At 42.6% G+C, this 23,328-nt stretch overlaps 1 protein-coding gene across 4 annotated transcripts in view; it reads left to right on the forward strand.

The window, feature by feature from the left end:
- Positions 1–23,328, forward strand: part of LOC106740954 (neural cell adhesion molecule 2-like) — a 136,361-nt gene that overhangs the window by 58,317 nt on the left and 54,716 nt on the right. The window contains exon 1 of one of the 4 annotated variants that reach the window (XM_014612460.1): positions 6,085–6,767. The exons of 2 other annotated variants lie outside the window; for them this stretch is intronic. The gene's annotated coding sequence lies outside the window, so the exon portion shown is untranslated. Of the gene's footprint in view, positions 1–6,084; positions 6,768–7,153; positions 7,176–23,328 lie in introns of those variants that run through there. One more of the 4 variants, XM_014612462.1, reaches the window with a different exon arrangement.

Below are 23,328 nucleotides of genomic sequence, written 5' to 3' on the forward strand. Positions count from 1 at the left end.
ACCGTTAACCGTTTGCATCCTTTGCATTGTGGGTGGGTTAATGCTCGGCGTCTGCCACCCGCGCACCGCTGCCGGCTGGTAGGACTTCGAATTACAATGGAAGCATGAGAACGCCGGCGACCCCAGACACGCGACACGGTTGCTCGATTGGTCTATGCAGCGTGTTTTGTGAAGTGCTCGCGTCAGGCATCTCTTTGTGTGCGTACCTATCGTGCAAATCGTCGCACGAAAACTGTCGATTCCTCCGCTCGTGCTCGAATGTGCAGCTGCTAGCAGCGATTGGATATTAAATCTTATCACGTTTACTGTCGAAGTTGAGCGGGATAATTGAAATACCTGGACAAAGCAGGATCAATCGCAGATCTGTCGATGACAAAATAAGCGGATCGTTAAATAAATATCGCTTTTCGTCATGTCACACTGCGCTATATTTTCAATCTCGGTTACGATCTTTTTCTAATACTTAGCATTCGTGTTTCGAAGTGAAGTATTTCTCGGTTGAATAAATTCGATGTTAAATCTTGTCATACATACTGCAAAGTCGGATGGGATAATTGAAATGTTTAGAGAGGCGAGATAAATTGCCGATCTGATAATAAAATTGGTAGATATTAGCGGATCGTTAAATAAATATCGCACTTTTTTACGTCACATTGCGTTATATTTTCCATTTCTGTTACTTCGATCTTCTGTTTTTAATTCTTAACATTCGTGTCCCAAAATGTAACATCTCTCGACTCAATAAATGTTCGACCAAGAAACGATCGACCTCGTTCTAGTTTGATACAAAGACAGGGATGTAAGAAAGAATGGCGCCTATCTGACGACGCGCCGTGAAAGATCGATCAAAGCTAAGAAGATGAAATTTTTCATCGACGGTCCCTTGCTCCTGAATACTAAGATGAGCATGAAGTAACTCCGCTACATAGTATAAGGACCGGCTGGAAAGGCGTGAAAGCGTGACAACACTTTGTTCTTTTTTAACGTCTCTCCCCCTCGCAGCCCTTCACGGCTCAAAATTAAGCATTCGTCCCGAATCTTCAGCTGATGCTTATATTTGCTGATTTTCGTTACAAGACACACTTGTAGCGAATTTTACGCTCGAAAGATCGTAAAACTGTTGGAGCCACTGGAATTACGACAGCACATGGAATAGTTTGCAGTAACGCGATAAGATAGACAATTTACATACTAAAGTTCCGGCGACTTGAGTGTCAAGTAGTAAAACAATTCAGGCGCGCATATTACGTGCGTCTTAAGGTAACTCTTCATATAAAATAGGTAATTTGATAGCGCTATTATCGAAGTTTGTCGCCCATCTTACCTTCTAGAACTAACTTATTCCCGATCTGTACTCAAGGCCATAGTTTGTACTATGACCGAAGATAAGGAATTCAGCTACCTTCACGTGAAACGTAAAAATCGATAGCTACCATTCCGCGTAAGCACACCGGAAAGTATATATATTCTTTGCACTCGATTTAATACAATGTACAACTTAAAATTGTACATCTCGTAATATCATCGATATTCGGAAGTGTACAATCGCATCCCCCTCGCGCTTTACCGTGGCATTCGATCGTTTTCGCCGAAGACGCGTAATTGATGAGGTCATTTTCGTGAGAAAAATCGAGCTTAAAATCTCCGTTCTGCGAAAAAATTGATCAGCCGACGGAGTAACGTGTCGGTTTACGCGGAACGTATCGCTCGCTACACGAAAGAACCAAATTGGCCATTAGTATCGTTGACGTAACACCGTCGCCGTCGACTCCCGCGAACGTCTTCGAGTCAGCTCGACACTTCGATTTAGAAACTCACGCCGCCTGAACTTTCCCATTAACCGGTTAATCTGAATCCGTCCCGCGCCGCGGCATGTGACTAACGATCGAGCTCATTGATCTCGGCCTTGATGCATCGCACGGCGTTAAATGCATCTAGGGTGGTACGACCTGGAAACGACGGAAACCTTTTTCTCCCGTTACCTCGGCGACATTCCGAAATTTCGGAAATTATTTATTCACGTCATATTTTGCCACGTTGATTTTTAATCAACGCCTTCCCGCTTTCGTTTATCCATTATTAATGATTACCTTTTCATCGAGTTTAATTATTTCGGAACATTCCGTTGATATTTTCGTTGATCAAGGACGCTTTTCGCCGCTGCACTGTTAACTTCGTCATTATTTGTTTATGCAAATGGCTGCGTAATCGCTCGCCAGCACAAATATTCCTGACATAAATTCGACACAAAATTTATTGTACCGTCTGCAAGCGAATGATAAATGGCGGCATTGAACCAATATATAACTGCTGATTATATATATATAATAATGAAATTTCGGTCAGTTTGCCTGCGCTGATAATCGTTGGACTTCGTACCAAATTCACGAATATTTCGAAATAACGATTATGTGTTTAACAAAAAAGGAGTAAAAACATAAAAAAAGTTATATATTACAGTAATAAGATGATACTACGTGCGCAGATATTCGTGTTCATAAATGTGCAAACAGCGAATTATCTCACCATTATTACGTATTTTTTGTTATTAAAACTTTTTACCGACGTCACTATCGCTGTTTATTTAACATACTTAGAATGTGAGAGAACTTTTGCAGATTTAACAGTCACAATTTGCTGTCGAACACGAAATTCCCGTGGAATAAGAGATTTATCTCTCGCTCGTAAAGTTACCGTAAGATAAAACATACGAGCCAGTCAAACGACATATAAAGCACATGCAAGTTCGAGATTGCGACGAGAACACGCGCCATGGTGATAGCGCGATAATGAATTCGATCATCGCGAAGAATTTCAATGAGAACGCGCACCGAGGGTAGACCAGCAACGTTAGAATGGGACGAAGGAGAGAGAGAAAGACAGCTAACTTAAAAGAACTTTTCAATCTCTCCTCGCGGTCCTTCGAAGGGTGAAAGAATCTCGTAAGTCGAGCGATTCGTTTTACGTTCTTCTTCCGAGCCCAATGTTTCTACTCCTCACTCTTCACCCTCCCCCGGGAGAACTGCGAAGCCTCGCTGGCGGTGTCACGCGAGGGTAAAGAGGGTAAATCAGCCCTAGGCACTCACCTTAACGAGAGTAAACGCGCTCGTTTTCCAAATACAAGGTACCTCTGAAGCAGCCACTATTTGGCCATTTTCGGTTGACTGTGATACGAGGAAGCTTCTAAATCGGTTTAAGATTTCAAAAGAAAGTACGTCTTATTTGCATTTGTCCAAGTCATTTCCACAAGTCAAATATGTCTGAATTTCCTGAACATATTGCATATTATTATTAAAACGTTCTCCGAAATGTAGCTTCGTTAATGTCTCTATAAAAATTATATTTCGCGTAAAACACACACACATATATATATGTAAATTTTTTCTAATAAAATAAAAAATTTAAGTTTAGATTAATTATGTAAATATAAAAAATTTGGAACCCGAGAGATTTATATCTAATTGAGACGACTGTATATAGTGAGTAGACTTAAAGAGAAGACTTTGATAAATACTTCATAAGTAATTGTTTCTAACTTGTGAGTGTTTTAAAACACATTTATAAGTACTAATCATTTACCATTATCGTAGGTTATACAGCGCGCGATATCGTGGCAGTATATTAAAACGTGTCGATGAACTTCCTCAGTGAACTTCCCTCGCATTATCATGATAATGACGGCACGTCCTCGTACGCGCGCGACGGGACAAAGCTTAAGGAAACGAGTTATTAAATACAGAGAAGAGGGAGAGAGAAAGAGACGCTATAGAATAAAACGGTATAATAACAACGTTGAAATTCTGTGTTGAGCGATGTTGCAGCGGGTGATTTTATGTAAAATGTGCGACCTAACGATTCGCTTTGTTGTGATCGCGCGATGAAAAATGATGGACGTTTGACGCAGCCAATCGAGGAGGACACGCGCTGACTAGCTCACTAGAGTGAAAACGAAGGAGAGAAGAAAAGGTGGAAATACAAGAGGCAGATAACACCTACGGCGAGCAAATCAATAGTCCATTCGCAAAGATCGCAAAAACTCGTACAAAACGTGAGGCTTCTTTGCGCGAGGTATTTGTATATTTCTCGCTCGCGTGACTAGAGTTGTATCGGACCCGTGATTTGGAATAATCGAGATCGCCGGCGTATTAAATTCCTTTAATCTCGAGTCCCCGGAGCGGGGCCGCAGCGCGACGATGCGACTGAAATCGGTTCTCGCGATTGCGAGGAATATTGACAATAAAACGTCCCGCCGTTCGTTCTCGTTACCGCGACAAATAATAATCCCGTGCCGCAGTGCCGGATGTAAGCCGAGAAGAACACTGGCGGTCGCACCATATATATCTCCGTCCGGCGTTTATCGCGCGTTACCGAGACAACATAGTGAGCGACCTACGGCCAACAGAGGAGCACTATCGTAAGAAATATTAAGGGTCGACGAAAGGAAAAAAAGAAAGCGAACCGGATGTTCGAATGGTCCATAAAACACGATGGTTGAATTGGCCCGAAGTCCTGTGACGTGCACCGGGACCGCGTGGCGGTGTGAAAAATGTCCTAGCGACCGTGCCGCGATCGAAATGAAACGATCGCATTATTACTTGGGTGTGGTAGGAGTTATACCGGTGGCCTCAACCACCTCGAAACTTTTTGCGTTCGTGAAGTTCTTAGAGCGAGATTTGCACTCAATACTTAGTTCTTCCTTCTTCCTTCTTTTATTTCCTTTTTTTTTTTTATATCGAGATACGCCGTTGATATTTTTCATCCGCGCAAAATAGAATCTTCGCGAGGGGAACGGTGAAATATCGGTATTCTTATTTGTTATTTATACGTAGAAAGTAACGAGAATATACTCGCCAAGCGAGACTCAATCTTCGAAGGTTTTCAGTTTTCAACTCTCTATTTTAAATATTGTTGGAATTAGAGCGTCAGGCAACGGAGCGTCAGCTCGTCGTAATTTTGTTTCTTTCCGATAAAGATTCAGAATTTAAGCTTAACCGTGTATTTCTGGTGGTAACGTACTGTTTGGCAACGTACGGTGAAAAATGAAAAATCACTCTAGTCCACCTCTCGGCACAGTTTTTCGAAGCCGGCGCGCGAAAGCGTTTTTCCGGGACGTTCGCGCGCGACATTTTCAAGAAATTACCTCGCGCAATTTCCTACCTTTCGTTCGTACTACTACCTGGGCAGAAAATGATTTTGTATTTTACCGGTGAATTTGCGCCGTGACATGCCAACCGACGGATGCCAACGTTATTCAATATTAGATCACAGCACAGCCCGCAAAACCGTGTTCGTTAAATGTTTCTAGAAAAAAAATATCCACGATTCCTGGAAATCTCGAGCAAATATTGAATTAAATAAAAAGTTTCATTTTTTCCATCACGCTCCAAAGGGCCAATTCGCTTCTATCTCGTATATTCTTTCTAAAAAGAAACAAAAATGGAATATTGCGCGCGTGGCTTCAATTTTATCAGACAATTCATAATTTAAGATAATTTCATTTTAAGACGACCTTTTTTCCATCGATAAATTCAACTGCGGCGCGGTTACCGAATTTATCGTTAAAATTACATGATCCCGGAAGGCTCGTGTGCGTTTCTATTGACCGAAAGAGGCGATCGCCATGCAAATAGAAAGAGGTAAGTGGAAAAGGATAGGCGGCGGTGGGACAGAAGTGTAGGATGAGGGCGCAAGGGAGGCGAGAAAAGAGGGTAGTGGTTTTCTCGTCAAAAAAGATGAAGTCACCGCGGTTTCGGGGAGGGTAGCTGCACACACCAGCGAGCGGGGCTGCGAGGTCGGGGGTGCGTTCTTTAAGGTAGGGGGCATGCGCGGTGTCCGGGGGTGCAGGACGGCTCTCGGAGGTTAGTCGCCTGCCAACATCACGACGTGCCGCTCGCGCCTCGCGATCGTTGGATTTACCACGCACTCACTTTCCACTTCTTCCACCCTCGCTCGTCGTCGTGCTTCCACGATTCGCACGTTCGGGAAGTGGTGATCCCGGGTAGTGATTTGACATCGAGAGGGAGAAGAATCGTCGGTGCTTTTTCTGTTACTTCCCCCCCCCCCCCCCCCCCNNNNCCGCCCCCCACCGGTCGAACGGTGAATTTCGCGAGACACGAGTTTGAATTCGTCGAGCAGTGCTTATGTTCACGCGATCGTGACGGCGACGACAGTGACGACGACGATTGCGTCTGCATTTCGGAGATGCGATATCGCGTTTGGACGGTGCTCCGATCGACTCGTTAGAATGTGGATCGCGCGGCGACCACGGACGAAGAGCGATTGACGCGGCGATTTGTCCGCCAGGAGATCAGGTGAGAGCGCATCGGTGAACGTTCGTTCTCGCGATCGATGGTGCGGATCGAGGTGCGATGCGATGACGGAATGAAAGTGCGCGCGAGTGCGCATCCATTCTCGGGACCAGTTTATGATCCGGATACGCCGTCGTACTCGTACGGCGATCTATCGTGAGGCTCGCGGTGTCCTTGCGAACGGCCGCGACGAAGACGCGGGCCGGAAGTGACTGCACCGTACGTGTCACCGGCACTGCGGCGAGCGGCGCGTAAAAGTGCGCGAGTAACCAGGGGGAATATCCTTCCCTGGATCTATTGTGCGGCGAGGGAGGCTCACTCAGGATTCTACTCGGATCGAGGAGGATTGAGGTGCATCTGCAACGATCTGGATGCGTTTCTGCGGTACGGGGCGCAGACGAGGGAACGCGCTACCTCGTCCAGGAAGTTCGGTGTCCGAAAAGTGTGGTTCCGAGATTCGTAAGTGATATCTATCGAGGTTCCTTTATGTCGGTGTGCGGGAATACACATGTCGTTGAGTCTCGTGTGAAAGTGCCGGCCAATGGAAGGGTTGATGTACGAGATTTTACAAACATACACACACACACACATACAGGCATGTCCGCAGCGGAAATTAACTTTTGAATAATTCTCAAGGGAGTTAACCGCGGCGGGTGTTTAGGCTTTGATTAAGTTGCTGGAATATACTCAACAATCAAACAAATTCAGCGTTTCGGTCCGAGATAATTCAGTGCAGCAAAACCATGCCATACAAGTGCTTCCGTGAGAATTCACTTTCTCGTGAGGAGGATTAGACGGGGGCGAAAATATAAACTCGAGAAGAAGAGAAGCTTGAAACAGAGAATTCTTCAACTTCCTAAATAACACGTCAGTTATTTGCCATTTTCAAACAAACGCGTCGAGGAAGAAAGAGGGTTCATTTAGCGCAACATAGAATTATCAAATATATAGATTAACTATTAATTAGGTTGATACACCGGGAATTTTTAATTCAATAAATTTAATTAATTCCTCGATCTTGCGGATCCGTGCAAGTTTAATTAATTTTAATATAATAATTTTACCTAATTAGTTTAATGTAATCACGTTATGTTCGATAATATTGTTGATTTATAAACGCACGTATTTTAAGACTGGATATAGCATATGTAGTGTGTAATAATTAACAATAAGAGCGCAATTAATGTTGTTCAAAATATCTCGCCAATAATCATACAATGAGAGCGTGCTGTAGGCGTAGCTGCGCAACATAAAGGATTAATCACGCCTGCTGTAAAAGGTCACGATAATAATATCAACAATTTTGGCAACAGTTTCGTGTAACAATAACAATAGCACTCCCAATAATAGCGTCGCCGGTGCCCACATGTTGATAGATTGAAATACGCAATACGTATTATTGCCGACAATGAACGATAATATTTACACGCGAGTACCGGTGGGAAATTCTCGCTTGATTTTCTAATGAGATTTTTTGCCGTTTTCCGCCGGCCGCGATGATGAGCACGGGGGGGGGGGGAAGGAATAGGCGGGGGCAGGAACTTCGATTTGCACTCCAGACGAAAAACCTAATACAATTTATCAGCGATGCTGCGCGAATTTTGGTGCCGAATATGCAATCGACTGTACATGCTGAATATGCAATGCGTTCTCTAACTTATATTTCTGACGGAAGGAATTTTATTGGACGATGGGCGCTTTTGCACTGTTAGGCAATAAAAATGCTCAAAGTTAATCGATTATCCTATGGGCTCCAGTTTAGGATTCGCGTTTTTAGCTCTCGAGTAGTTTAGTGTTTGTTTACGGACTTTTGCGTATGACGCGCTACTGAAATTATATTAGCTATGCAGAGAGCAACCTAATGGAATATTCAGGTCGGTACAATATAACTTTAGTTAATCACGTTTATCGCGCAACGAGCGAGAGCGTATCTTTCTCTTTTTTTTTGTTGTCAAATGTATGAGAAATTTCGCGGGGGCAACTTACAGAGTCGACGTGATTCGTCGATTTAATTGACATCAACATAACTTCCCTCGATCGATTAAAACAATTAGCTAGTAACTGATACTGCAGTACGATTTTGTCCCGCCGATGTACGTAGATATTCGTCGATATTTACCTACCTTCAGTAATAGTATTGAGTACGCGAACAAAATACCGAGTAAAGACGATGGCCCACTCCTCGCGACCTTTTCCATCTTTGCGCTGCATTTCGGTGCGCCGGAAACAGATGGTGTTTGAACGGCACGAGATCATCGCTATTGTTGCACTTGCGACACGTGCACGGGATTTAGGCTATCGCGGGCACGCGAAATAGGTGATCCCCCGGTAGTCAACTATTCATCTTCATTCACGAGGCGTAATTTCACGAATTGCCGTCCATCGATCGCGTCCTTCGTGCCATTTCGGGATACGCGCGGCGCTCCGTGCCGGAGAAATGGTCAGTATTTTCTGACACAATAGCCGGAGTAGTGGAGATTACGCGCGTGCCCGTTCGATAACGCGGTTCTCGTTCGTGCACATTAAGCGTAGAATTTTTTTCCGTAGACCAGGTTGGGCACGTCGTAATGGATCGTCCCGCTGCTTGTCGCGGATACATCAGTGGCGCGCGAGGCGGACTTGTTAAAACGAGTAATTAACAACGGGCGTCCATTATCAGCTTGTTTCATGGCACTCTAGTCCACCGGCAATCCTTCAGTGAAACACGATTCAATCACCTACATTACGTGTGTATTGTTCGTTACCGTCTCTATCGCGAAATAAATCAATTCGCGCGAGAAAATGGAAAACAATATCGAAGTCCACGGATGATCCGAGGTCCGTTCTCGGTACGAAAATAATGACCGGATTGTGCGTCGTTGCGTATAAATAAAGTCAACGTACGAAAAATTAACTTAACTTTGACAGAGATTCACGTTTTCATATTTTGTTGCACCGCCGCAGGTGAAGAATTGTTGCGCGCATTTGTTTCTATTTGTCTGTAAAAACAAGAATGTTCGTTTCAGCAAGTTGATTGAATTCACTGCGAAATGAATTCCTCCTGAAATCAATTGATTATTTAATATTTTGGAAACGCAAACAACGTTGGCGGAAAATTGATTTTGTTAAGTCTATATTTTGCGCCGATACCCGGTGAGAAATAGATTAGTTATCTGCTATTTGAAACTAAATGCGTTAGATATTTTCATTTCACGAGTGAAATATTTTTTCCAAGCTTCTGAATGACAATAACAGTGAATATATTGGCAGAAACTCGCGCAGCGTTGGAATTCTCATAAAAGCAATATCCTTAATGTCAAGCCGACGTAAACAAATTCGATGCAGCTCAATATTAAATTATTGATTATTGGATTATTAAAGAAGAGAAGCGTAGATTGAATTGAATGTAATGATATGCGCAAATCTGAATTTCATTTCCGAGGAAAATGGAAAAAGGCACGGTACACTAAGATAGCGCGGTAAAATTCTAGCTATAATTTACTTTGGACATGCATAGGTAAAAATGCACTTTACGCTTTCAGGGGGGATTCTTGTTGCTTTGAAGACGTTTCCAGCTATTTCATATGCGCGTAATGCGTGCGACGGTGCAAATTGAATTAATAATAGCATCGACGGTGGACCGATTGCTTCGGATCTCGCGATATCTCGTTGTTCCGCGGGTCATACCGATGATGGTCTATGAGAGAGCGGGTCGCGTGGAGGGTAATTAATTACTTTGATTATGATTAGCTCGGCGTCATGCAAATCGCATGGAGAGATAGATACGTGGCCGATATTCGGCCATTTTACTAATTGCTCCTCGATTTATTGATGGTTTTAACACGTACGAAATAGTGTAAAACTCAATCCAGATACGTGCGCTGTGAGGCGCGCACCTCGTCGTGACATGCATGATGATTGAAACGACGTTCCAGAAACGCCGCGGAAATAAATTTCAATATAATGAAATCCTTATCTACTCTCTGCACGCGTAATTTAATGTTTATTCGTGTATTTGTTATAAATAGCTGTATCGTATTTTCATTATGCGTTTATAAAAATTAATTGTAAATATAAAGGGAGAAAGAGTGTAGATATTTTGTTTGCAGATCTTTTTATACTTATTGCGCAGGTACAAAGTGTAGACATTTTCTAAAAAGAGTACAAAAATGCAGAACATTTTCTACTTGAGTTTTAAACAAATTTTCTAACTTATTTACACACAAATCACAAGTAAGTAAGTAAGAATAATATTTAGCGTATGACTTTGAAACAATAATTACCCGACTTTTCGTAATCTCTTTTTGATCTCGCTGCGGTTAATCAATCACTCGCCGGGCCACTAATCCTATTTCAATAGATATCGTTTTCCGCGATTATAATTCAAAGCATTATCGAGTCGCTGAGCGAGTAACTTACGGCATGACAGCCAAGGTAATGCAGAATGAGAAGATGATCGATTAAGGTATCTTGAAGTTGCCGATACGCGCGCACACTTCGCAATTCAAATTGCGCGAGGTCGACGCCGCCGCTTCCCTCACGACCGAGAAGTGCCAAGACGCCGGAGGATGATCGACCGCGCCGGTCTTCGTTTAATTCGTGGGTGTGTCGCGACGTACGTAACACGTAATGATCCGTTACTGCGTGTTCCCCGACCGAATTAAGATCTGTCCATTCTTCGTCCGTCACAAATACGACCCGCAGGAGCTGACCGTCATAAAAAATTCCATTTCACGCTCGTCGCCGGTGCGAGAAGAGCGATAATGCCGTATTCCCATTCCGCGCGGATTTTTCCTTTCTTCTTAGTATTGTCACGGGACAGACAAATTGTAAGAAAAAAAGTATCCATGTTCACGCGATGTATCGTTGATCTTAATGTAATTTTTATCGCTCACCTCCATGGAATACTTTGTATATTGATGAATGAAAGGTCGCGAGAAGAATATATTCCTCCTCATCATCGATATTATACATGTAATGAGAGATAGGTTGTATAATGATGGCGCCTCGTCTGTAAAATATCCATTGCCAATGTTTGACATTTCACTATTTTGGAAAAAGTCTTAAGACGAAATAACGAAAAATGGATTCGGCAAGGAGACAGTCGTCGCGAAACTTTCATTAACACATTAACGGCGGGCGATCTCGACGAAAGTATGCTAGGTAGCGCGGCGGCCGCCCGCCTCGTTTTTCGGCCTAGAGCGGGCGATATTTTGTGTGATCATAAAAACTTTAAGGTACAGTCGAGCGAAATCGTAGTTACTACGACTCCCGCCCTTAAGCAGCAGTCGAGCGAAATCGTAGTTACTACGACTCCCGCCCTTAAGCAGCAGTCGAGCGAAATCGTAGTTACTACGACTCCCGCCTTTAAGCCGCAGTCGAGCTAAATCGTATTATTTTACGACTCCCGCCCTTAATGTGTTAATATTATTCATTATTGCAGATAGATACAAATATATGTACACACTCGTGTACGTCGTGACCTATATATTTGCGAGTACGTGGCGAACGTAAAAAGACACAAGAAATTTTGCGAGAGAATTAATTTCTTTCGCATTCAAATATAAATTTATGCAGCGAATTTACGAGGCTTATGAAGACCTATTGTTTAACTTCTGTACCACCAAAATATTCTATTCGCTGGTTCGCCGAGAGAAAGGGAGAATGTGTGTAATAAAGTAACGTTTATTAAATAGCGTATTTTGAAAGTTACAATAGTGAACTGCATGCATTTCCAAGTTATCGTATGACGCACGCGATAAGCAATTCCCGGCAATTTCGGTCTACAATACGTTTACCAATTATTCGGCATTTGACATTCGAGATTAAAATCAGGTCGCAAAGTCGTCATTCAACGAAGCGAAGCACGGATTGGGCTTCAAACGCTATCGCGTCGATGTGGGTTCCGTGTCGTGCGTTGTTGAATTCCTAAACACAAGGTATTCCATGGAGAGGTGGGCGATAAAAATTACAACGCGCTGGAACGTGGCGCGAGTAAAGTTCACCGGCTGCATTAAAATTGCACGAGTTGACGTCGCGATTCTTTAGAGAAGAATTATTAAGAATAATGGCTTACTCGTCTCTAACATTTATGTGGCTCGCGTTAAAATATGCGAAGTTACGTGTTATGCATGATATCTATTTAGATTTTCAAAGTATGCAAGTATATCCTCCTTCGTCGACGATATATTGCTACAGTTTACAGTCGACCGTGTTTACCGCTAATCTTGCAAAAATTCGCCGGAATTTATGTGCTTTGCGAGCACACGATCGACATTTAAATGCCACTTAAGTAGCACAAAACGAGGTGAGTGAGAATAATTAAACGTGCGACCTCATTTCTTTCCTTTAGACAATATGGTCGAAGTGTTCGTGATTTAGATGAGCGGGACCGACTAAATTCAAGATTCGACGTTTCTAAATCGTGCGTTCACGTAGCGCGGATACCTATTTAGCGGACTGTAATATTCTATCGTTATCTGACTGTAATTTCCGACCGAGCGCAAACGTTACGCGCTCCGTCGTATATTTTGTGAAAAGGGGTCGAACAGGAGCGTACTTCGAACACAGTCGTAATTCGATTATCGAAAGTCCCTTGGCTTCACCCGAGAGGGTTGTTCCAAAAGTTCGCATTTAGGGTTTCTTCTAGGTATATGTGCGTTTCGACACACTCTCTCTCTCTCTCTCTCTCTCCTCGATAGCTTATGGCTCGATATTAAATTATTTACTTTAAATTAATGTATACCTGCGCATTAACGTAATATTTATGACCGATCGACTCAACGTGATTAACATCACACCGCAGCGTAAATTAAATTTCAGTTATATCGATGTCTCATTAATATTCAATTAATTTAATCACTGTCCATCCTGAGCGATTTATGAAATACATAACAAAAAACACGTGGGGGATATTTGAAACGTCGGTAAAACACACGCCGGTCGTTCTATCCGTCCGGCGGATTTTGTCATAACAAGAATTTAAATTAACATTACCGGTTTATATGTATGACGTTTGCCGGTATGAAGCTACAGAGGTTACGTTTTTGATATCGCGACTTCAGAGGATCGATCGTTGTTTCAGTAGCGTGCCCACGTTTCCGGCGGCGACTTGTATTTACTTAAGCTTTACATAGATATACCGATGTTTACTTTAACACTTCCGGAGGAGGAGAGATACGCGAAGCGTGGTGTGCTGTCGCGAGTACAGATACCTCCGCTCTCCCGCTGTGGTTATATATCGGATTTTTTACGCTTCCGATCGTTCGTGCGATTAAAGCAATCGCCGGTAAATGATCGAAATCGTTCCGTAGAAACGCCGAATTCTGCGAGCTTTACGCCTCGACGATCGTTCGCCGAAACGTGAACAGTTCGTTCTCGCCCGGCGGAGGCAGTCACGGGCAGCGCTAATGCGGGGAATCCGGACTAAAGCTCTCTTTAACAGTAAAGATTACCGTTAATACACGCTATAAGGATTATAGTGCCGACTCATAAAACGGAATACTCGGCCTCGGGTACGTGGGACGGTAGGTAGAGTCGGACAGAATTGCCCTTGTCTTTGTATAATCAAGCTTCGTTGCTCGAAGCACTCGCGGGGATGCGCTGCGGTTACCGAAGTAGGGGAGGATGACTTTATCAAAGGTACATTACTTATTCCCGCCCCACTGAATTAAACGCCCTGGACGACGGCGCTGCGACTCGGTCTCGGATGAGCGAAAATACCGGCCTTGGCGGCAACCAATTGTGCACCGTGTAATGTAATGTTCCTTTGTCCCGCGAAGAAATACGGCACCGCAATCTGTGCTTCGTTAGTTGAACGCAACTTTCTAATTGTCACGGAAAGTATCGGGCGAAGGAGACGCTCCTCTGCGAGAGGAGCTGGAGTCCGCGTGACGTAATTGCATTGTGGCGAACTAAACTCGCGTAAAAAGTCCGGCTATTATTATTACTGTCGGCGCGGAGAATCGTCCCCGCGCATCTCCAACGGCAAGTAATGATTTTTCGCGCCCGCACCTCGATCGCACCTGGACGGACCTGATCAATGGCTGATAATACACCGGAGCGCCGGTAACTAACTATACCAGCCGCGCACGACTGTTGCGCGAGTCGTCTCTTCGCGAGTCTGATAAAAATCCGAGAGAAGCGCTCGATTAAAGGACGATGTATTCCGGCGGAACGCGGCGAATCGCTGGACTTTATCGGTCGTAAGCGTTCGCAATGAAACCGTTGAAACGGAACGAGCGATCGTCGAAGATGATAGCGAAACGAACCGTTACGGGCGCAATAACAATTCGGGATTTCAACGACGTTTTTCGCGGGTCACTAGCGATATCGGATTTCTCGAAGCGTTCCTTCGCTTTCGCGTGCACGGCTGCCGCTGAGATAAATACCGAAGCGAAATGCCGTTAAAAATCTCCTGCAGCTGCAAACGTTGTTGTTACGTCCCTTCGGATTGGCCGAATTAAAGAGGTAGCCGAATAGGTAAAGACATCCCGCCCGGAAAGTGAGGAATGTTTTCAGGTTCGATTCTTGGCTGCGGCAGTTTTTTTTGCAATGTGATAGGTGGAATACAAAATTGCCCATTTTAGCATTAATTTAGCAATTGGGTGTTGGGCATTTCCAGAGGATCAAAATATATTTATAACATCATTTGGGACTCAAGGATCAGTTTAAGCGTGGAAGATTGTTTCGCCGCATACAGTTGAGAATATTCAACACGCGCGTTACATACTGAACAATCTTATCTTACCGCAATAATATTAACATTAACAATATTAATATTCATATTACGATAACCGTACTTTGCTCCTAAAGGCCTATTACATTTCTTCGTTTGGTTCGGCTAAGAAGGAGCAGATTTTCAATTGAAGATGTTACATTCGTTGACGCGTTCGAGCGCCCTCGTGACCGGCCCGACGTCGTTTCCTCTCTTCGCATTTCCTCGAAAAATCGCTAATATATCCAAACTCGCGGAACGTGTTCTTGACTCTCGCATTCACGAAGGGTCGGCGCATTGTGCGCGCGAGGATTTATGTCCGAATGAAGCATAAGTAAAGGAGAACCGGATGACGAAAGAGGGTAGAATTTATTATGCTCGGACACATCCGGGCGTCGCGACGCGCTCGAAAAAAAGAGAAGGGAAAGGAGGGCAAAGAGAAAGAAAATGAAAAACGAAGCGAGATGTATAGCTGGTCCAACCTCGACCGGATCTACAATGGAATGCCGACGTTTCATCGCATTGCGGTTTTATTTTAATTATCACGCTGGGTATCTGCGCGCGCGTAGGAGATGAGATATGTAGATTTCGCGGGAGATTCGCGGAAGCAGTTGTGTAGACAGCAAATTGAATTTATTCGACGTGTAACGTTTCAGCGTGCCGTTAATGACGTGGCGGAGACTGGTAATGACGGTGCCATTACTGTCGTGCTAATTACGAAACAGGAAGGAATTACGGATCGCAATTGTAACGATAATTCGACGCGATTGTAAAAATCCGCGTGTTATGAATAGAAATGAAAATTACATCTGCCGCAATACGGATAAGATCGATGGTGTAAGCATCGGGCGATGGACGACGTGTGTACAGAAGGCGAATAACAATTCGCTTCCTGCTCGATTATCGACTAGGTTCCGTGAAGCTTACCTTGCGCTACAGCGCATTGTTCGTGCCTGATATCGTGAGGAGCACGAGCACATTCTCTGTTTACTTTCATTACGAAATGAAGCACGCGACCATGTTTGTAATATTCCGTTTGATCTTGACTCCGCGGAACTGTATTTCTGCAGGTTTCCCGGTTAAGTGTAGAAAAAATATTACATCGTGTAACGCGAAGTGTTACACGTCATTTCCGGAGGACACTTGAACGCGCGAACCAGGTCGGGTTCAATTTTCAGAGAATGAAGACGCGGAGCCTACTCTTGTGTGTTATTACAGCTCCGCCGCATGCTTCATTTTCCAGGTTCGCTGCCATTACGCTAACGGCGGAAATATCGATCTTACTGGTATCTCCGCGCACATATTGATATTGTAATTAATTAAAGCTCTCGCGGAATAATAGAATTAGAATTAAAGCACGGAAAAACGGGACGAGTAGCGCGAGTTAACTAGAACTCGTAATGGATAAGATTACCAAATTTTCGGAAACTTATCAGGGAGTTAATAAAACTACGTTTCGCGCGTAAGCATTTCGAACTGTGTCTATTCGGAATATTTGATTCGGAAGTTTTGATAAAGCCCGAGGTTCGTTAAACCGGAGAGATGCTCTCTCTTTATTCCCGCGTGTGTTGGCACGTGAAAACTTCCCTATTCTGCTCAGTTGCGGCGCGTATGTGCATAGATACGGATATGATCGATGATATCGCGTCATAAGATGGATTTAATATTCCAGTCTCGAGCAAACTAGCCCGGTGGAAGATGAAACGGTGTAATTGCCGAATGATTTTTCCGCGGCGCATCTTACGTATGTATTGAGCTATGAAACTATGAACTTGCGGCCCATGTGAGGCGCGCATTATTCTTTTATATTTCCGATACATTTATCTTCCTCTCCCTCCTGAGTCCATACTTCATGAGTCTATATTTCATATTCTTAGTTGAATTTTTTTGCGCGTATGTCCGCAAGAAATTATAAATCTCTTTAAGAGCTCTGTTTGCAGACAAACCGACAAACAAAATGCAGACACTTTCTTTGTTTTAGCAGCGCGATTATCTTCTGCAAAAAAAAGCTCGTTCCGGCGACCACTTCAGTCGGAATTTCACGTATATTTATGCGACCGCAGCTTCTCTGTATTTTTTTGCCGACGAGTCGGAATAATAATTCTCCTTTTGGTTCCGACTGTATTTTACTTTTTTATGCATACCACGGAAAGTAAATCAGACCATGTCCTGGAAATTGCATGCGGCGCGTGTTAAATTAAATTGAAGTTTATTATACGCAATTTGGCGAGACGCATTTCTGCAACGACGGAATAAAATGAAGATCAATTAGAATTAAACTATTCCAGACATACACGGCAATCGTATCATGCGAAAGCAATTTTAACGTGAAGTTTATCATAAATACGCGTGCTTCTATCGGATAGAATTGAACGCTTTTCACGAACTGTTATTTTACTTGATTACTGAAGAAATATATTTTTTATAAGCATAACATAAAAACGTAGAGGGAAAATCACTGTAATATCATAATTTCCTCCCATAAACCTGTTTAATGTTAGTATTCTCGTAAATGAGATAAGCTTGAGCTGAAATGAGTTAAATATGACGGCTTGAAGCGCAACGTAAATTTCGCTTGCGAGATGTACTTTATAAAAGCGAATGAGCACGGCGTATGACAATAGCGGGTTAATAAAAAAACGCTTTTAATTTTTGCACCTTCGTCGACTAACCTCTGGGATACAAAGATATCCGGGAACTCGTATATATTGCGAAACGTACCAGAAATTAAAGGAAAGCTATCAAAAACAACGTGTGAGTTTCCGCTATGGTGATTAAACTCACGTTCCCGTGCGCGACCGTGCTCACACGATTGTCCGTTTTAATGCTCGTTACGACGGTTTATTCAAGACGTTGAGAACCGTAAAAGTTAGGTTCTTTCTTTGTTCGGTTGGAAAATCCGTGCGCAGCTTCGATTTTCTTCCCATTCATTTGATTTGTCCTATTTTATTTCCGCGAACTATTTCCGCTAATGCTTTAGCAATACCGCGATATCAAGCTTGCTCGAGATTGTCTTACATCCGCAGGAAAGGAATAGTAAAATCCGCTCTTCTACGATTTTTTGTACCGTGTTCTCTAGTATCTGATCTCTACATTTGCATTTGACAAATTGCCGACGGAACTTTATTTAAATATTTCTATTAATATATAACTTTTTTACAACTCCCTAAATTTTATCTAAAATTGTTATTCCTGTCAGGATCTCGTAACCTCTTAAAAGGAACCCCTTTTTAATCTTAAAAATCCTTGAGTTTGCTTAAGTACAATTTAAGTACTTTGTGTGCCAACGACGTAAGGTAAATTGTACTTATAATTAGAGACTTGAAGTTGTCGTAGGAAAAGACGGAAACGTAGTGAAAGGAGGAGACAGAAAGATATTAAGAAGAAGATTCTCTAAGATAATAATTAATGTCCGGAGAACTGACCTCGACGGTATACGGTGGCTATTGCCATTAATAGAAGAGGGAGAATGATGTGTGAGCAGGGAGGAGAAAATGAGGGGTGACAAAAAGGACGGAAGAGGCTGCCCTTTGCATAACGTAACTCAACCTACAGGCCCGCCGGGAAAACGTATTATTGCAATTTCACATGCAAAAGTTATTATCCGAAATTGTCCGAAAATTGCGCTCCAGACTCAGCCGCGCTTGTACTCTTTCGCCTTCTTGCAGTCGCCTCCTTTTAAAGTAAACCGGCGTTTGCACTTTTTCGCCCGGTCTGGAACATGTACGTGGAATAGACTTATCTCTTGCCGTGAAGATAAGTCTATTCCGCGGGCCCCGGATCGTGTACATATTCGCGATATTTTCTTAAATCCGGCAGAAGAAATATCGTTGCGCGAATGCCTCGTGATATTCGGGAGCGACGACAGTGACGTTTACAGAAACGGATCCGCATCGCCCGGTCACGATCCCAGATTTATGGAAAGGTTCCCCACGCATTGCACAGCAGGGAATTACATATCGCGCACAATGTCTGGTTGCGAATTTTGTCTGTTTTCACGTTGCACACGGCGAAAACGAGGGACGACAGTTGCGTCGGAGCGCGTGACGCAAATGCAGATAATAATTGAGATTCCAATAACATTATTGCAATATGAGTTTACATGTAGGCGACATATTTATTTAATAAAGGTCGCGGCATTGGTATTTAGAATCAATGGCGTTTGTGTGCAGGAAAATTCGTTCATTTTATTTCATGCAATGATATTGTACATCTAATATGCGAAATGCGATTAACTCCCGGCGTGTCAGAGAAATAATGGAGATAAATATTCCATATTTGGTTAATCTTTGTCGTAAATTCGCACAGGATCAATTATTGAACGTAAAAGGAGGCGGAGGCTCGCGCCAGGAACACTTGTGCGTTCTTTCCGCATCGATTATTTTCTCGGACGACTCGACTCGAGACTCCGCGAGTTTACCTTTCGCGAGGGGACTCTGAGATATAGCAGATGGCGTGACGAATATCGCGTTCGTCTTGTAATTACGAGAGCCAGGGTATAACATGGATAATCAAACGGTCAGACGTCCCCATTCCCAGTGGAAAATCACCCCCTTGGCGCTATTCACGGCGCACGTACGATTCCATCCTCGAAATCGAGGGGAAACAATGGCTGGATTTCCGCTAAATATATCGAGCTCGTATTTCTCTCTCTCTTAGATGACACGGACGAAAGCGAGTACACTTATCGTCGCACTGTCTGCGCATTTCTTTCCGTGACTCCGCCTTTAACCGATGCATTATTACGGGCTTGCAGCGTGGAACCTGGTGATGTAACATTTGACGCCGGACAAAAGCATATACAATTAGACAGTGTGTTAATGGTTGATGCAAAGTGATCTTTATCAGCTACCGTTACTCGGACTCCGTGTGTAACTAATAATTTGACTTACCCCAAGAGGGTATTGCTATCTTACGCATTTGCACACGGCGCGCGCACCTCGAAGATAGAAGTACGCGATAAACGAATTATTGTTTCTTCTCTGGCATTAGCGACGGTAAAACGGACGTTTCTTATTCGGAGTTTTTGCCCCTGACGAAGATAAAGACCGGATCGCTTCTTGCGAGAGCGTGTAAAACATTATTCCTAACATTATACGCCACGTGCTAAGAAATATGCAAGCTTTCAGAGGTTTATGGATACCACATGGGTTTAACTATAAATTGACTATACGCGACTGGGTCAGTAGATCGATGTAAGAGTGCGCGTCGTAAGAATATTTTAACCCACGTCGCGGAGTCGTTGCATCGTTGTTGCAGTTTGATGATCGCAATTGCGATGAGACGTAAATTCATTTGCGCAATATCGCGAATTTGAAAGAATTATAAGAAAACGCGTAAAAATTATGATATTTTCACTTAAACACGTTATAAAACATTAATGAAAAAATATAAAGATTTGCGCACGTGTTATCGATGTAAACTTTTTTAGATAATCCGTGTATATATTTATGCAGGCGTAAGAGATTCTTGGCCTGAAAAGAAATAAAGACTTGTCGTCGTAAATTCTACTATCTTAAGAGATGCTCGTAACGCGAATTGCTCGTAAACCTCACGGGATTTTTAATTACCGTTAACGCGGCACACAAATCAAAACGATAATGCGCAACGTGCAAACGATAAACGGTAACATTTGACAATAAATTATTGCTTTGTACCGGTTCTAATTTTCCGGTAGATGCACTCGTAACGGCCTGCAATGTCACGGTTGTTGATATATGAACGTTTAAGTACTATCAGATTAAAGAATCGTTTAGGTCGCATCGAAAACATTCGTCATCTCAAAACAGTATTGCTCGATAATATTTTCGTCTCATTTAACATTGACATTTTTTAATCATTTAATTTTACGGACATTTCATAAGACGCATAATTACGAAATTTTATTTATCACATTGTTGAAATCATTGTTGAAATGAGAAACACGTAATGTTTCATTAAATAACACTATGGTTCAGAAACATGATAACAAGAGAATTATTGGGAAATAGCTATAAATGAGTAAACCACGAGATTGTGGTATTTGGACGTGGAATAAAGCGAGAAACAAAACATGATAAGCTTCGCAAATGCGCTAACTAATGTAATAATTTTCCAGCCACATGAATATGAATTGAAAAGAGTATAATATAAATAGGATAACAATGAGAGAATCATATTAATAGCATTTATGTAGTAAGCAAGTCGAATAGTCGAAAATTTAATTATATGTTAATCCATAAGTTCTGTCGAACTTGAAAGTTTAATGAAGAATATAAAACTGTACAAGCTATTGTACTAACTATGATATAGTATAATATTCAAATAATTGCTTACTATCGTTACCTCTATGTTAAAGAAACTCAGACATGTTAAAGAAACTCGAAGAAGCTTTTATTCAAGAATTAATGTTAAACTATCTCAAAATATTTTACGAAAATTTAATCTTTCTAAGTTTTAGTCAGGAATTATATATAGTCAATATTAATTATGTGAATCAATTAGCATCGAATAGAGAGTGTGAGATAAGCAAATATATAATATAATATAATGTAATATAATATAATTAAAAATTTGTAAAGTAGAGTGAATAAAAGATATAACATATTTTATTTTTATATCTTCTTAGTTTTTCCTTTTTTCTATTTTTTGACATTGGAAGATTCGATGAGAATTAAAAATCTTATGAAAGCTATTTAAAAGCTGTAAAAGAAAAGATATCAGTTATATATCCCATAATGCCGCGTGTGTTTATTAACAGAGATTTAAATTTGACCAATGATAAGGCTAAATAAACAAATGAAGAAAGTTAGGAGTTGTAAACAAGATCATATCTGTGGTGCAAGAACCATTATTAGACGTAAAACTCAGCAATTACTTTACATTATTTCTAGCACCAGGATAGGATAACAACCTGGTATCTTCCAAGTTCGATAAAATTTGCAGGATTAACATAGAAATAAAATTTCGGTTCAGAAATGCAGCGGATGGTAATTATCCGGTTGGTAATTTTTTTCTTCACGCGTTACATAGTGTTTCCTAATATACGCACAGTGCAGCCGCTGAATTAATGCAAATTTATGCTCGCATGCTTATGCGCAAATTCCGTTGTAAGCTGATCGGCTTATCGCGGGCTTACGGACCGTAGGGACAAATAAAACGCGAAAATTAGCCCGCTATGTCTCGTAGGGTTGCCTCTTCGTCGTTGGAGGGTTGAAATTTCTCTGAGTCACGATCCGCTTTTAACTCACGCAAATTCATCAATTCGCCCACACGCGTGCATGCGTACATATATGTACAACGTGTATTACGTGCGTCGTGTATGCGTAAGCTCCTTTACCGAAATATCGAGCAACAGTTTTAGGATGATCGTAAAATCGCAGATTTCATTTATCCTTTTTACAATTCTCTCGCGTACACGTGTGAGAGGAAATTCGATATTGATAGGAATAGGCGAAATTCAAACGAGAACACACTCGAACAAATAATAGTTCCCGAAGCCGTAACTATATTAACGGAGGAGTTTAATAAACGGAGGACCTATAATCGTTAAACTGAATGTCTGTGAGGCTCAGTTTTGGACGTTCAACCATTATTGTAGGCTATACACGTGCCAATATAAAACCTTCTATAATAAAGAAGGAGGAATAATGTTTGCGCTCCCCTCGAAATATAGACCTTGTAAACCTTGAGCGTAAAAACGCGCAGCGTCGAAAAACGATAGCTTGGTGAACGTTAACGACCGACAGTAAAAGCGGGGCGTGTTATCAATGTGAGGAGAAGCTGACTCGGTGGCTGCGGGGTGAATAGATTCGCGTTACACGTACGTCATTGACCCACGGCCTAAGTTCACACAATGCACGATCACTATCCGCGGCATAAAATACCCGTGAGCTTATTCTCGGGTAGGCGCACGCGCGGTCGCAGGCTTTACTGTGGTTAATAAAACACGTGAGACGGATTTTCCGTGTGTTTAGTGGATAATCCGAGGGCGCATCTGTCGGTCTCATAAAGTATTCCTTGTCGCAAGAGCCGATGAGGGCGGTAAGCCGTGCGCGGCGGCGAGTTGCGGTTAGTCATCCGTGTCAAATGGGCAAACCTAAACAGATTACACGCTGATTGGCACGGTCTCCTCTCCTTGTCGGCTAGAAGCCACCCCGCATCTCGGACGGACACGCGAAGCGACAGATGTGCCGGCTAATTTCGTGTCCTCTCTTGTCCTCTTTCCCTCTTTCTCTCTCCCTCGCTCTTTTCCCGGCTTTTTCTTCCTCGTCACCGTGTCATGTTCCTTGCGCGTGGTATGCATTTAATGGCGTACCGCGACGAATTCCACGGGGGGGGGGGGGG

Source organism: Dinoponera quadriceps, unplaced genomic scaffold (genome assembly GCF_001313825.1).
Source record: "Dinoponera quadriceps isolate SergipeBrazil2010 unplaced genomic scaffold, ASM131382v1 scaffold397, whole genome shotgun sequence".
NCBI classification, from domain to species: domain Eukaryota; kingdom Metazoa; phylum Arthropoda; class Insecta; order Hymenoptera; family Formicidae; genus Dinoponera; species Dinoponera quadriceps.